Source organism: Helianthus annuus, chromosome 4 (assembly GCF_002127325.2).
Source record: "Helianthus annuus cultivar XRQ/B chromosome 4, HanXRQr2.0-SUNRISE, whole genome shotgun sequence".
Taxonomy (NCBI): domain Eukaryota; kingdom Viridiplantae; phylum Streptophyta; class Magnoliopsida; order Asterales; family Asteraceae; genus Helianthus; species Helianthus annuus.
In genome coordinates, this window is record NC_035436.2 from 13,127,110 (window position 1) to 13,141,737 (window position 14,628).

At 39.3% G+C, this 14,628-nt stretch overlaps 1 pseudogene; it reads right to left on the reverse strand.

The window, feature by feature from the left end:
* The window catches only part of LOC110883530, a 42,770-nt pseudogene that overhangs the window by 11,708 nt on the left and 16,434 nt on the right, over positions 1-14,628 (reverse strand).

Consider the following 14,628-nt stretch of genomic DNA (forward strand, 5'->3'; position numbering starts at 1 on the left):
CTCTCTGCTGTACGGAAGTACTGACCTGTTCACGGACTTGCACCTGTGCCCTCATGCATACGAAAATCAAGTTCCTCATCAATAAGTGATTATATCACATAGGACTTGTTTTCAAATCAAAATAAGTGAGTATCTCACAATTTATACGGTCAAACAGATGATAATCGGTATACTCACCGGTAAGATGAACTCTCGTGCATACCTTGATACGGGAATGTGTCGTGATGTGGATGAACACCGGTCGGTAAGTATAAATCATACCTTAACGTATCCCCTCGCCATGATTACATCTGGTAAGTTGAGCTTAAGTGGACAACAATACCGATAATTGTTATAGGATGCTTATCTTAATATTAACTAACTGAACAACAAGAGTGTTTTGGCATGACCGTACACTGATATGATTCTCTTACCCTCGAAACTCGCAAAGAGAATGTCTGTATATATTTATTTACTGCTTAATTTTTAGTATGTTTCTTTTAAACAGTTTCGTCGTTTGGTGCATATCAGCACGACATTAGCGGTGATGTCGTTTGATAACACTCAAAGGATATTAAAATTGTTTCCTTTTAATTTCAAAAATACCAAAAAGATTTTAGGCTTGTTTTAATATAAACTTTATAAAAGCCAAAAAGATTTTATTTCTGTTTTATTTTCGATCGTACGATGTTGGAGCTCAAGTCTTCGTTGCCTGAAACCTGAACGAAAACCGAATTGACTAATTCTTCATAAACGGTCGAAATTTGCAAGTTTTGAAAGTTAAAGGCTAAAATTGACAAATTTATTAAACTTTCAAACTGTCGGACGGTGTTTGATTATGACATGGTCATTCGTGTGTCATTTGTTTATACTATATTCCAAGCAGTTGTTCTCATTACGCGTTTAGATTTCTTGTATGTGCAGATTCTAAAGGCTAGGAGAACATGGTCGATGACAAGCTCTGGAATGAAGACACGACGAGAAGGCGCTCAAAAGATGAAGATGATCGAGTTGCCGCTGGCCATCATCAACACCACAAGGATCTCACTTCATAAAGATAAAGTCCTTTCACGAGCATAACTCAAGGGGGAGCTTATGTTAAGGGGGAGTTTGTCAACACACTTCCTACACGATACGGGTAGTTTGTTGATACACTCTCTGCTTTCAAGACGTGAAGACTTTGAAGATCTTCCGACCATGAAGACTTGAAAGGACATCAGAGTTTTGGGAACTCGAAGACCAAAGACCGTCAATGTTCAAGACGGGTCTACATCTATAGAAGATCAAGACAAGATAAAGACAAAGCTACAGCCAAGGGGGAGTTTGTTGGTGCACTTGTGTCTGTACTTTGTCTGTATTCGGTCTGTATGTAAACGATGTCCTAAGTCTGTAAGTTGACTAAGTCAACCATCCTCCGGATTGACTTGGTCAAACAGTTAGAAAGATAAGTGTCTGTCTCGAAGGATAGCCTCGAAGGATACTGTTGATCCTTCGGGGTGCTCGAAAGATATGGTTCGACCATTAGTCCTCGAAGGATGATCCTTCGAGGTACATGTTGATCATTCGAGCTTGTTGTCATCGATAGATAGATGATCCTTCGGACCATCTATCGGATCCTTCGGAAAGGACCTGCTGTGTATGGGTATATATACTCATGCAGTGTGTTAGTGTTAGATAGATGCACACATAGAGAGTTAGAGAAACTCTGCTGAAAAACACACACACACACACACACTTTAGAGAGTTTGCAAACAGATTGTAAACATTGTGCTTGTAACCGAACCCTCATTGCATTAATACAAGTTGTGTTAATCGGTGAACTTGTGTGTTTGTTTCTCTACTTGCTACTAACTCGGTTTGCTTGCTAGCTTGGATTCCGCACTTGCTAGTAGGTTTGTATAACAAGGTTTAGGTTCGTAATCCTCCGCGAAAAGGGACCTACAAAGAGCTCTAGGTGCACAAGCCTTTTTAAACTTCCAACAGGCACATGAAGTTCTACCAAATCATTACAGCTTTGAAGAACTAGCTTCACAAGATTTGGAGTCAACCCAAGGTCAAGAGTCCTCAACTTTGTAGAACAGAGATGAATGGATTTGAGCTTCTTCACCTGTTGCACCAAAAAGAAGGTAATGTGGTAATAACCAATCAATCAAAATAGCCAATCAATCCTCATACGTCTTCCTCTACTCAAAGTTGTTCGATTCTGCTGCAGCTCATATTCAATGTAACAAGATTATTTGCTTGAAAGGTTTTGGGTAAACACCAATGTGGATAGCCGCGCCACCACAAGTATCGTAATGAATTCGGCAAGTATTGACTAACATCATCAATTTTACAGGGTCATCACGATCCAATTTGATATGTCTTGAGTCCTAAGTTTCTTCATGTTCCAAGACCTTTGAGCACAACCTCAGGAGTGAGTCTTAGCTTTATACATCTTGTAGCTTCAGTACCCTGTAATTCAAGTATGGTTTGTGCCATAAGTAAAGAACATGGGGTGTTAGTTTGATATCTACTTTAAAAATAAACTTGATTCTTACCAAGTCATTACCCAATACATCTTCAATTTCCTCCTGAATCCACAATCGGCTATGTTTGTTAGGTTCGTCTGGGTGCAAATGACGCACAATATTCCTGCCCATTTCTTCTATATGGTCATGCATGCTCAAGAAAACAGTAAAACCACGCTCACTATAAGTTATGAGAGATCTCTGTTTAAGAAATCTTAAACCATTTATAGCATGAAATCCACAGCTTTCAAGTATTTCTATTGCATCTTTTACCGACCGCCCTTTGAGAAAGCATGCAATATCTAAAAATATTTCCTTGTAATCATCCTCAAGATTTTTAAAGCTTAATTCCAGTTTTTCAAGAGTTTCCTTCAATGGTATTGTTTTGAGTCTTGCTAATGCATCTATCCATTCAGGCTTATCTTTACCACACAAAAATGAACACAAAACTTTGATTGTTAAGGGAAGACCAGCAGCATAACGTACAACTTGTAGTGATTGTTTTTCATACTCTTGAACTCGAATATCTTTCCCAAATGCGTGCCTACTAAAGAGGCCAATCGCTTCCTTAGCTGATAATAAGTTGACATCATGAATCAAGTTCACTCTATGTGCTATCAAAACTTGCTCATCTCTTGTTGTGATGATAATTCTATTTCCGGACTTGAACCAATTAAGATCACCAGTTAAGGCCTCAAGCTAGTCTTTATGATCCACATCATCTAAAACCACAAGAACCTTTCTACCACGCAGCTTTGTTTTCAGCATGTTTGTCCCCTCATGAACACTACATATGTGGTTGCTGTCATAATTTAGCAACTTTGAAAGGATCTTTATTTGCAAAGACAACAAACCGCCGGACAACAAAGCTTTTGAATTTTCCCTTACATCATCAACAAAGATTTTAGCTTTAAAGTCATCTGATAGTCTATCAAAGGTAGCTCTAGCTAAAGTTGTCTTCCCAGCACCTCCCATCCCCTTGATCCCTATCATGCGGACATCGTCCGAACCAATACCTAAAGACTTCTCAAGGTCCTGTAGCCGGTGTTCCATGCCTACTAAATTATCATCAAGGTTCACATTAGTTGGCCGTAACTCAAGTGAAATCCGCTCAACAATTGACTTGATGACTTTGGATTCATGTCTGCGAATTATAAAAGATTCAATTAGCTTGCTCAAGATCCCACACAAAAAATTACTTTTTGGATCAATAATATGTAACAAAATGATAATTCATATTGCATCTTTTGACAACATTCGAGCTTTCCTCAAAATAAGAAAGAAACTAAAAAAGAATGTATATTTCAGAGAAATGATGAAGGAATTACCCATCAGCTGTTTTCTTTAAATCCCACCTGGACAGATCGGCTGCTTCTGTCAGAGCTTCTCTCCATTTCCCGATCTCTTTAGTGGTATATTTGGCGAGAGCTTTTCCAACTGGCCCACGTTGTTTGCGAACATCAGAGGGATCCACATCGTAGAAAACAGGATAAGCAATATGCTCGTCCGACTTTTGGCACTCCATAATTTTTACAAGTTCGTTTAAGCACCAAGACGAAGATGCATAATTCTTCGAGAAAACTATGATGAACAACTTCGACTCTTTAATAGATTCCAATAGCTGGTCACTGATGCGTTTTCCTTTTTCAAGTCTCACGTCATCCTTGAAAGTGTGAATACCATGTCGCTAAAGAGCATCATAAAGGTGATCAACAAAGTTGTTACGTGTGTCTTCACCACTGAAGCTTAAAAACACATCAAACTGATAGGTCGCCTTGATAAATGAAGTTGAAGACGATGCCATTGAAGGTATGCTTTACGGGTCCGAGAGCTTAATCAAATCTTTTCCTGGCAAACAGTTCTGAATATTACTGAAAGAAACAACAGATCACACTTTCAACCCCCACGAACATATTTTATGATAAGGATTAAGCTGTTAATCACACATTACAGCTTAATTACCAGGGTTAATAAAGTACTATTAAGGTCGACATTGAGTCACAATCATTTCACTATAATTTGCAAGCACAAAATGGGCCTAGATGAATACCAAATATTTCTGTGATGTCAACATAACAGTTACAAGGGTTTTATATATTCCTTATCAGAACGATTATTACACCAAAGAAAATTAGTTACCCAAAAATACGATTTTACAAGTTTGGCATCGTTAGTATTAGGCAGTTGCTTAGCATTTCCTTGCATTACCTCATTGGTCCTGACTCCCTCAATATAAAATTAAAGTCTTGTCATTGCATTAGTTATTTTCCTTTATCAAAAGTATTGGTTGAGTCGACTTAATTTTTATTCGTGGCAGATAGATGGTTGGCACTTGTTCATTGGTCCTGACAAATAATAGTTTTGTTCACATTTCAAAATTACAGTTGAACTAAACAAAATTACCATTGGTAAGAATTTTGTAACAGGATGGAATGGTAAATACATGTTAAATCATCATCATCATTTACTTTATTATATGTATAGATTAATTTGTTAAAAAATAATTTAAAAAAATAAATGAGTGGACTTACACTTTTTACGAATTAAGTTTGAGCTCTAACATTTTAGCTTATTAATATAAACGAGCTAGTAGGGGTGTTCAGGATTCGTTTCGAATTCGAAAAATTAGAAATTCGTTTAAATTCTATTCGATTATCAAGAATTCGTTTCGATTATAAGAATTTGAATTCGAATTCGATTCAATTCGAATCAAGTAAATCGAATACGAATCGAATACGAATTTATAATTTCAAATTCGATTCGATTCGAAATTCCAATAAAAATTATATATTTTTATATATAATACATATATAACTTTTATTAAGGTATACTATAAATTATTTTCAAAATTTTTCCAAGTATTAAAATTACCCATTACCGAACCCACTACATGACCCATAAGTAAAAACTAAGTAACAAATCTATGGATAGATTTCTAACCATAAAAATATTAACTTGTAATGTGGAGTGTGTTGATACATGATTGTGGACGCGACTCGACGTGACACGACTCGTCTTTGCAAACGACTTTCCTCCGTCGTGTGTAAGGACTTCAAGTGGCCCAAGAAAACAAGAAGGACTATGAATTAGTCCTTGGGCTAAAAGGAATCGGCGAAATCAATACTTTGGGCTTCAAACAAGTGCACGAAACAAGTCATTGGGCCTGAAGACTGGGCCAAAGCCCATAAGCCGGCGAAACAAAAAGGAAGTCGACGAAACAAGGAGTTTCGTCGACCATGTTCCCCTTTCATCGACCTTGGCTGCATTTCGTCAATGATATTTGTGTTTCATCATGATTCTGATTCGTCAAGTCCGTTTCGTGGTGTCTGATGCTATAAATAGGAAGTCTCAAGACAGAAGAACGAGAGAGAACACAGAGACACAAGTGAGAGCACATAACACACACACACTTTGAGAGAGTTTGCAAAATACATTTGTAAACAATGAGCTTGTAACTGATCCTTTCATTTGTATAGGTATTAATCGGTGAATCTTGTGTGTTTGTATATTTGTGTGTTCGATCTCGGTTTGCCTTTCCGGTTGGATTCCGCACAACCGGGTTGGTTTGTATACAAGGATTAGGCGACTAGATCCTCCTAGCCGGACCTACAAGTGGTATCAGAGCCTTGGCTCTTCTCCTTGTTAAAACCTAGTGTTTTCGGGTGTTTTCCGGGTTATTGAAGTTTGTGTTCTTGTTGAAAATCTGTTTGAAATCTTCAAAATCTTTATTGTTTGCTAAAAGTTCTTATAAAAACCTTGTGTTTATCATTTTTTACATGCTAAAAGTAGGTTTTTAGTGAAGTTTTTAAGCAAAATATTGTGTTCGAAAGGTTAAGTGTCACCGGAAAACTCATCGTGTTCTTGCTACATTCAAAGTGTTCTTCAAAGTTTTACCCATTTTGATCTTTAAAAACCATTTGTAAAACTTGTTTGTGTATTGAAAGTTGTAGTCTGATTAAAATATTGAGAACCTTACTTGTTTGGTGAAAAGAAGCATGTCTTGAGCCGAAAGCAGTTCCTGTTGTGTCAGTAGAAGATAAGGTTGAAAAGTCTACCAACCTCTGACACCTTTACGACGAAACACACATTCAACGAAACACATTTTCCATTTCGCCAAAATCAGAATTGACGAAACTGAAAAGTGGGCCAACTCTTCGACGAAACAAAGTCTGCTTCATCACATAGTGGGCTTGTTTTAAAGGCCCAAAGGATCCTTGTTTCGTCGGCCTGCCTTCAACATTCTGTTTCGTCAATTTCAAGCCCAAATTAAAAAATTATGTTTCGCCGATGGTCATTAGTGGGCCTTTGTTTCGTAAATTATAAAGCCCATAAGACATTCATTTCATCGGACTGTCTTCATTCTTGTTTCGTTGAAATAGTCTTGGGCCACTTTAGTCAAATTGGGCCTTCTATTTCGTCGGGCCTTTCGTCGACATTCTATCATACATCCTGTTTCGTCAAAATTAAATTCATAATTCTGTTTCGTCATATAACAAAAATTCAGTATCGTCAACATTCTTGTTTCGTCGAAACACTTGGAATTTTAAAACAGAAGGTTTACACTTGTGATTTAACTGTTTGTTTGAGGTGTGTTTTTCAGATAATCATTCTTACACATAAAACATGAATCCAAGTTGGTGGGGAACTCCGTCTCCTGATGAGGGAAAGTACAGGAATACTAGTTTATCTCCTTCATGGGCCGAATCTCCCGCATCCGTTTCTTCGCAAACAAACGCTATATCAACCGGTCAATGGGCTTTCGTATCAAATCAGACGCCCAGTATTCAAAGCATTTTATTGAGCGAGAGTGAAACCGGAAGTTTGAATCGACCTCCAAAGTTGATGCATTTAAATGAATATCCGGGATGGGTTGATAGGTTCTACACATACGTGCTGGGTTAAAATACAGAGTTGTGGTTGCGTTTCACCACAGATTTTGATCAAACGATAGAGGTTGCCGCTTCATCTGCTGCTACGTTTATCGATCTTCCTGAAGATCAGAAAAAGACGTATGATCTGGAAAAGAAAGCATACGCCATTCTTACTCAGGCGTTAAGCAAAGATATTTACCATCAGTTTGTCAGTTTCAAGACAACGAAGAAATTATGGGATGCGTTGAAGACCAGAGGGGTAGGTAATGAAGCAACACGTCAATTGCGTCACGATCTACTCAAGAAAGAATTCGATGGCTTCACGTGTATGGATAAGGAATCGTTGGGAGACATGACAAGTCGGTTCTATCACTTGCTTACAGAGTTGGGTAATTTTGGGGTTGTGACAACTCCAGTAGAGGTGGTAAAGAAGTTTGCTGATGCGTTGCCACCCCAGTGGAATAGTTTCTTGGAGATTCTGAAATACAACGGGGTTTTGGCTACAACAAACATCAACGACTTCGTGCAGCTTTTGGAGAATAAAGATCAGGAAGAGACTCTGAAGGCAAAAAAGGTTCCAGTTCCACAGAATCCAGAGATGTATTATGGAACCTCCAGCACCTCTTCTGCAAGACCAGTCTCTCATGCTCCTCTTCAGACGGAATTTGTCACGAGCACAGATCTTTATGGCAATCAGATACAGGTTCCTGTTAAGCCAGCTCCGACAACAGACTTGTATGGAAATCCTCTACAGCCAGTTCCTTAGCAGCAAGTCTATCGGCCATCTACTGTAGCAACCGATCTATATGGGAATCCATTTCATGCTCAACAACAAGCATGTTATGGAAGCACGTCATCTGCTGGTCAGCAATCAAAGCCAAATACAGTACGGCTCGACACATCAAGCTTTTCAAAAGTCAGTGTGGAAGTAGCTAAGGAACACATGGAGCTGCTAAACACTTTGGTGAGCGCGTACTGTGGGTTAGTGGAAGGTCAGATTGGCAACATTAATCTGACACAAGAAGACTATCAACAGATTGACAAGGAAGAGATGGATTTGATGGACATCAAGTGGGCCTTTGCTAGTGCTGTGAGGAGGGCAAAGGATTTCATGGAGAGAACAGGTAGAACCAGCTTGGAGAGCAAGAAAGACACCAAGTATGGGTTCGATAAACAGGCTGTAAAGTGCTTTAACTGTGGTGAACGGGGTCACTTCAAAAGGGAATGTACAAGGCCAGCTTAGCATGGGAACCAGAATCCCTTTAGAAACCAAAGCAACCAGCAGAACCAGAACAGGAACAATGAGCGTACGTTGATACCTGTCAACAACCAAAGCCAAGCAGGACCATCAAATGCCAACCAGGTACTTGTGGTTCAAGTAGATGAGGGTTGTGATTGGTCAATCCAATTGAGTGGTGATGCTCCAGATGGAACAACGTGTTTTGCTGAAGTTGTGAAGGATTTAACTCACACCAGCGGTGGAGAATCTTCATCCAATGGTGGTGAATCTTCTGAGGATGAAGACTCTTCTGGTTACAGCAGAAGTTCAGATGAAGAATCCTCGAGTTCATGTGATGATCATGTGGGTGAGACATCAAGTGTGTCAGTTGATGCAGATATCGATGAGCTTTTGGAGGAAGCTGCAGCAGGAACTCATAGGAGATCTATTTTGGTGGATCAAGCTGCTTATTCTTCGTCTTCTCTCCATTCAGCCTTTATGGCTAATGTCAACAGTTCATCAAGTCAGGTATGTGTCGATGAACCCACTGCTGTTAATTGTGATAACTGTGATAGTTTGAATGTTAAATGTGCTGATTTAGAAGCAAGCATGTCTGAGTTGCAAGGCAAACATGATGCTTTACAAGCTAGTTTGTTTGACTTGCAAGACAAACATGTTTCATTGAATGCCAAGTGGTGTGAGTTGCAAAGCAAACACAAGGCTTTGCAAGAGAAATATGATGTGACATTCATCCACAATCAGAAGTTGACCGTGGATCTTTCAAAGTGCACTGAAGCCAACATGTTTTATGAAAACCATCAAAAAGAGTTTAAATCGGTAATTGAGAAATTGAAGAAAGATAAAACCGAGTTAACAAAAATGGTTTCCAGAAAACAAACTGACATTAATTTGTATATAACTCGCCTTGAGATTATGCAAAAAGAGATGGCTTGTGTCAAAACCGAAAGTGAGGCGATCCAACTTAAGCTAGACAGTTATTTGAGCTCTAGCTATGTGTTGGATCACATCATTGATGTTCAGAAAGAAAAATGGGATGTCACATGCATAGGTTACAAGAAATGTCCACCACCTGTGAGACACAATTATGATGCCATGCCTGACGAGGAAGATAGAACTTTCTTTGAACCATCTGTTCCTTTAGATGTAAAGGAGTTTGCAACAGGACTCGGATATAAGAAAGAGGTATCATCAGATTCAGATGTATCAGCAGATCCGTGTGTGTCTTCTGCTGAACTGAATCAGGATCCTCTAGTCATTATTGAGGATGTTGATTCTTCTGATGATGAATCCGATGATGCTATCCCAGCAAAGTCTGATGCGGTAATCAATGATGAGGACATACCTCTTGAGAATTACATTCTATGTGATCCTCCTGCCAAACCCACTAAGACTGTTGCAATCGAGTCCTCGTCTGCAAAAGAATCGGAGAGTGTGAACTTGCTGTACACTCTTGTTGGTGATGATAAAATTTATTCAGACAAAGATTTTCCTATTAAGAATGTTAATCAATCTTTAATCAGTAAAGTCTTTGAAAATTCGACAAGTAAGTTTTTGGGAAAGACAGGATCACATGTTACAGTAACACAGTGTCCTCCTATTCCAAAGGCCGAAGTTCGAAAACAATATGGAAATCAGAAGTTACCAACGGTGCAAAAACAGCGAAATCATACCAAACCCAAAGGAAAATCAATGACTCAAACTCAAAACAAGCCGAATCCAAAGAAGAACAAGAATGTGAACTTTGTGAAATCAAAGGGAACGGACAAAATAGAAACGTTTGAAAACAAATCTAATTTGGATTTTGTTAAGAAAGCAACTGTGTTAAAAAGAAAGGAACCAAGCAGTTCAAAACCTAGTACTTCGGGATCACAAAGTTCATCATCATTTAGCAAGACGATCACATGATACTTCGGGGTTTGTTGAACGAAGATCATGTTTTGAATGTGGTACAATTGGACATGTAATTCGAAACTGTCCATATCTTCATAAACAAAAAGGCAAAGTTGATGTTCCTTGTGACCAAACTGACCGTAAGCGATCTGTTTCTATAAAACAAGATCCCCGCCTTGTAAAAGAAAGAGAAAAGAAACAGAAACGCCAACAGGTCAAGAAAATTGAAAAGGCAATTAAAACCGATGTGGTTAACAAAACATCTGTTTCTGTAAAACCAGACAATTCAAAAACTTCAGACAACCATGAAGTTAAGATTTTAAAGAATAACACTGGTAAAACAAAACAGACCTGGAAACCAAAAACGGTTAATGAATCAGGGGGACCATCACAATTTACAAATCATCAAAGAAAAGAAGTTATTGTTGTTGATGAAAATGGAAGACCCAAGACCACAATGGCTTGGGTCCCCATCTCCAACTAATCAATTGAGTTCATGTGCAGGGTGTTCCAGGAGGAACTATCAGTAGTCATTGGATTATTGATAGTGGGGCATCCAGGCACATGACAGGCGACATGAAGCTTCTCTACGACGTCAAATCTATTAGAGGATGGTATGTTGCTTTTGCTGGAGATAAGGGCGGATATATTACGGGTGAAGGAATGATATCCAACGGGATTGTTAACTTTGATAAGATCAACTTTGTGCAACAACTTGATCACAATCTTCTCAGCGTTTCACAAATCTGTGATAAGCAGTTCTCAGTACACTTTGATGCTAATGGATGTTATGTGCTGAAGCCCGGCTTCAAAATTCCAAAAGAATGGATTCTCTTATCTGCTCCAAGGATTAATGATTTGTATGTCCTTGATATGAGCCAAGCTATCACTACGTCTGCACAAGCAACATGTTTCGTTTCCAAAGCCACAGAAAAAGACTCAATCTCTTGGCACAGACGAATGGGTCACATTCACTTATGCAAAATGAATCATTTGGTGTCTAATGAATTGGTGAATGGTGTTCCTCTTAAAAACTTCCATCTTCAAGACGTCTGTGTTTCGTGCCAGAAAGGAAAACAAACGAAGAAGCGACATCCTACAAAGAAGATCAACACGGTAGCAGTTCCTCTTGAGCGTTTGCACATGGATTTGTTCGGTCCTGTCAAGCACAAAAGTATTCGGAATGATCAATACTGCCTCGTGATAACTGATGATTATTCAAGATTTTCTTGGGTGACGTTCATGGCACACAAGAGTGAAACCTTTGGTATTATCAAAAACTTGATCATTCAGATTGAGAATTTGTATAAGTTGAAGGTTAGGCGGATACGTAGCGACAATGGTACTGAATTTAAAAATCATGCCATGGCGGAGTTTTGCACTTCAAAGGGTATTCTTCATGAATTTAGTGCAGCTTATACTCCTCAACAGAATGGCGTCGCTGAACGTAAGAACCGCACATTGATCGAGACTGCTAGGACCATGTTGGTAGAGTCGCACTTGCCATTCCATTCTGGAGTGAAGCTGTGGCCTCTGCATGTTACACATTGAACCGAGTCCTTACAGTCAAAAGTCACAACAAGACCTGTTATGAGCTTCTTCACAAACGGAAACCAGATTTTTCATATCTTGAACCGTTTGGAGCTCCATGTACTATAATCGATCCTAATGGAAAGTTTGGGGCAAAAGCAATTGAAGGATACTTTCTTGGGTATGCCACCCCGAACTTAAAAGTCTGGAATCTAGAGACAAAAAGGGTCGAGGAATGGTCTGAGGTCAGAGTACAAAGGCACACCTTACCAGTCAAATGTCCTGGTCAGCCTTGGATGTTTGAGTACGATGACTTTTTCAATTCGATCAATGTTGAAGCCGTTGAAGAAAATGCTGCGGCAAGGATGTTTTTCGAGAGCGACAATGCAACAGTTTCACCAGTGGTTCGTCCAATTCTTGTCAATCAAGAACCATCTTCAGTGAACAACAATGCTCTCGACAATGAGGATTTTCACGATGCTGCCGAATTGAACGAATCTTCAGAGGATGATGAATTCCTAGATGCAGATCAAGAAGTTCCAACAACAGCAGTTCATGGTACTTCAGAGGGTACTCCTCCAGTGGATGCCCCTAGAGCAGCTGAAGCTACTGGATCATCCTCTTCGTCAATTACGGGCATTGATTTAGTTGTTGATCTCAATCTCAACAACCTAGGTATAAATATTCCAGTTCGAGATAATCCTGAAACAAGGATTCATAATACCCATCCTCAACAAAACATCATCGGAAATGTACAAAGTGGCATTCAAACGAGAAACATGTTGCGGAACAACAACAATGCAGGCCTGTATGCAGCAATTCGAGAATCCGGGCAACAAAATGATTGGTCTTTCGCGTGTTATGTCTCACAGGAAGAGCCAAGAACTTGGAAAGAAGCTATTAAAGATAACTCTTGGGTTGAAGCAATGCAGGAAGAATTACAACAATTCCAGAAGCTTGGTGTCTGGAAACTCGTAGAGAAACCTGCTCGTTACAAGAAGATTGGTACCCGTTGGGTTTTCAAATGAAAAAAGGATGACCGTGGAGTTGTTATCCGAAACAAAGCACGTTTAGTCGTTCAAGGTTTTCGTCAGATAGAAGGGATCGACTACAACGAAGTTTATGCACCTGTTGCGCGTCTCGAAGCAATTCGGATCTTTCTAGCCTACGCGTCCTTCAAAGGATTCAAGGTTTACCAGATGGACGTGAAAACTGCATTCTTACATGGTGTGGTTGAAGACGAGGTGTACGTCAAACAGCCTCCAGGTTTTGAAGATCCTATCCATCCCGATCGGGTTTGGTTGCTCAACAAAGCTCTCTATGGTCTTCATCAAGCATCGCGAGCTTGGTACGCAACCTTATCCAATTATCTGCTGGAGAATGGTTTTCGTAGAGGTCTTATCGATTGTACTCTTTTCATCAAAGAACAAGATGGAGATCTTCTACTGGTACAGGTATACGTTGATGATATTATTTTTGGTTCTACTAATGATGTTTTGTGTAGGAATTTTGAGCGCATTATGTAGGATAAATTCGAGATGAGTGCTATGGGGGAAATGACCTTCTTTTTGGGCCTACATGTGCAACAAACTGAGTCTGGGATATTCATCCATCAGACTAAATATGTTGGTGACATCTTGAGCCGGTTCCAGATGTCTGACGCAACGCCCATTGGTACCCCACTGCCGCAAAATCACGGAATTACTCCAGACTTGAAGGGTGAATCTGTTAGCCCTTCATACTACCGCGCGATGATCGGATCTCTTATGTACCTCACAGCATCAAGGCTAGATATAATGTACCCAACGTGCCTGCTGGCCAGATATCAAGTCACTCCGAAGGCCTCACATCTTGCAACTGTAAAAAGGATTTTTCGTTATTTGAAGGGTTGCCCTGACACCGGTCTATGGTACCCTAGGGATAATAACTTTGACTTGATCGCTTTCAGTGATTCTGATTTTGGCGGATGCAAAATCGACGGCAAATCCACAACGGCTGGATGTCAGTTTTTGGGAAATTGCCTAGTCACATCGCAGTGCAAGAAGCAGACTTGTGTCGCTACTTCAACATGCGAAGCTGAATACATTGCTGCCTCAAGTTGTTGCTCCCAAGTCCTTTGGATCCAACAACAATTACGCGACTACGGTTTTGAATTCCTAACTACTCCTATTTACGTTGATAATTCTGCGGCTTTACAGATCACTAGAAATCCTATGCAGCATTCAAAAACCAAACACATCGAAATCAAGTATCACTTCATACGTGATTGCTTTGAGAAAAGGCTAATCGATGTTGTTAAGGTCCACACTAATGACCAACGTGCCGACCTTTTTACCAAAGCATTTGACAAATCAAGATTTGACTTTTTATTATTGGTAAACGGCATTAAGGTCAAGCAAGAGTAAAACCAACATCGAAAAATCATTTTTGTAAATATCTTTGTGTTTTAAATTTATCTTAGTTTGTTGATTTTAGGGGGAGTAAATCCAAAATTTGAAAATCCAAAAACATCGAAAAATTTAAAAACACAAAAACAATAGAAAAACAAAAATGAGTTTCCTGACGAGTAAAAGAGAAAATGATAGTACATCGGTGGTCTATCCAAACC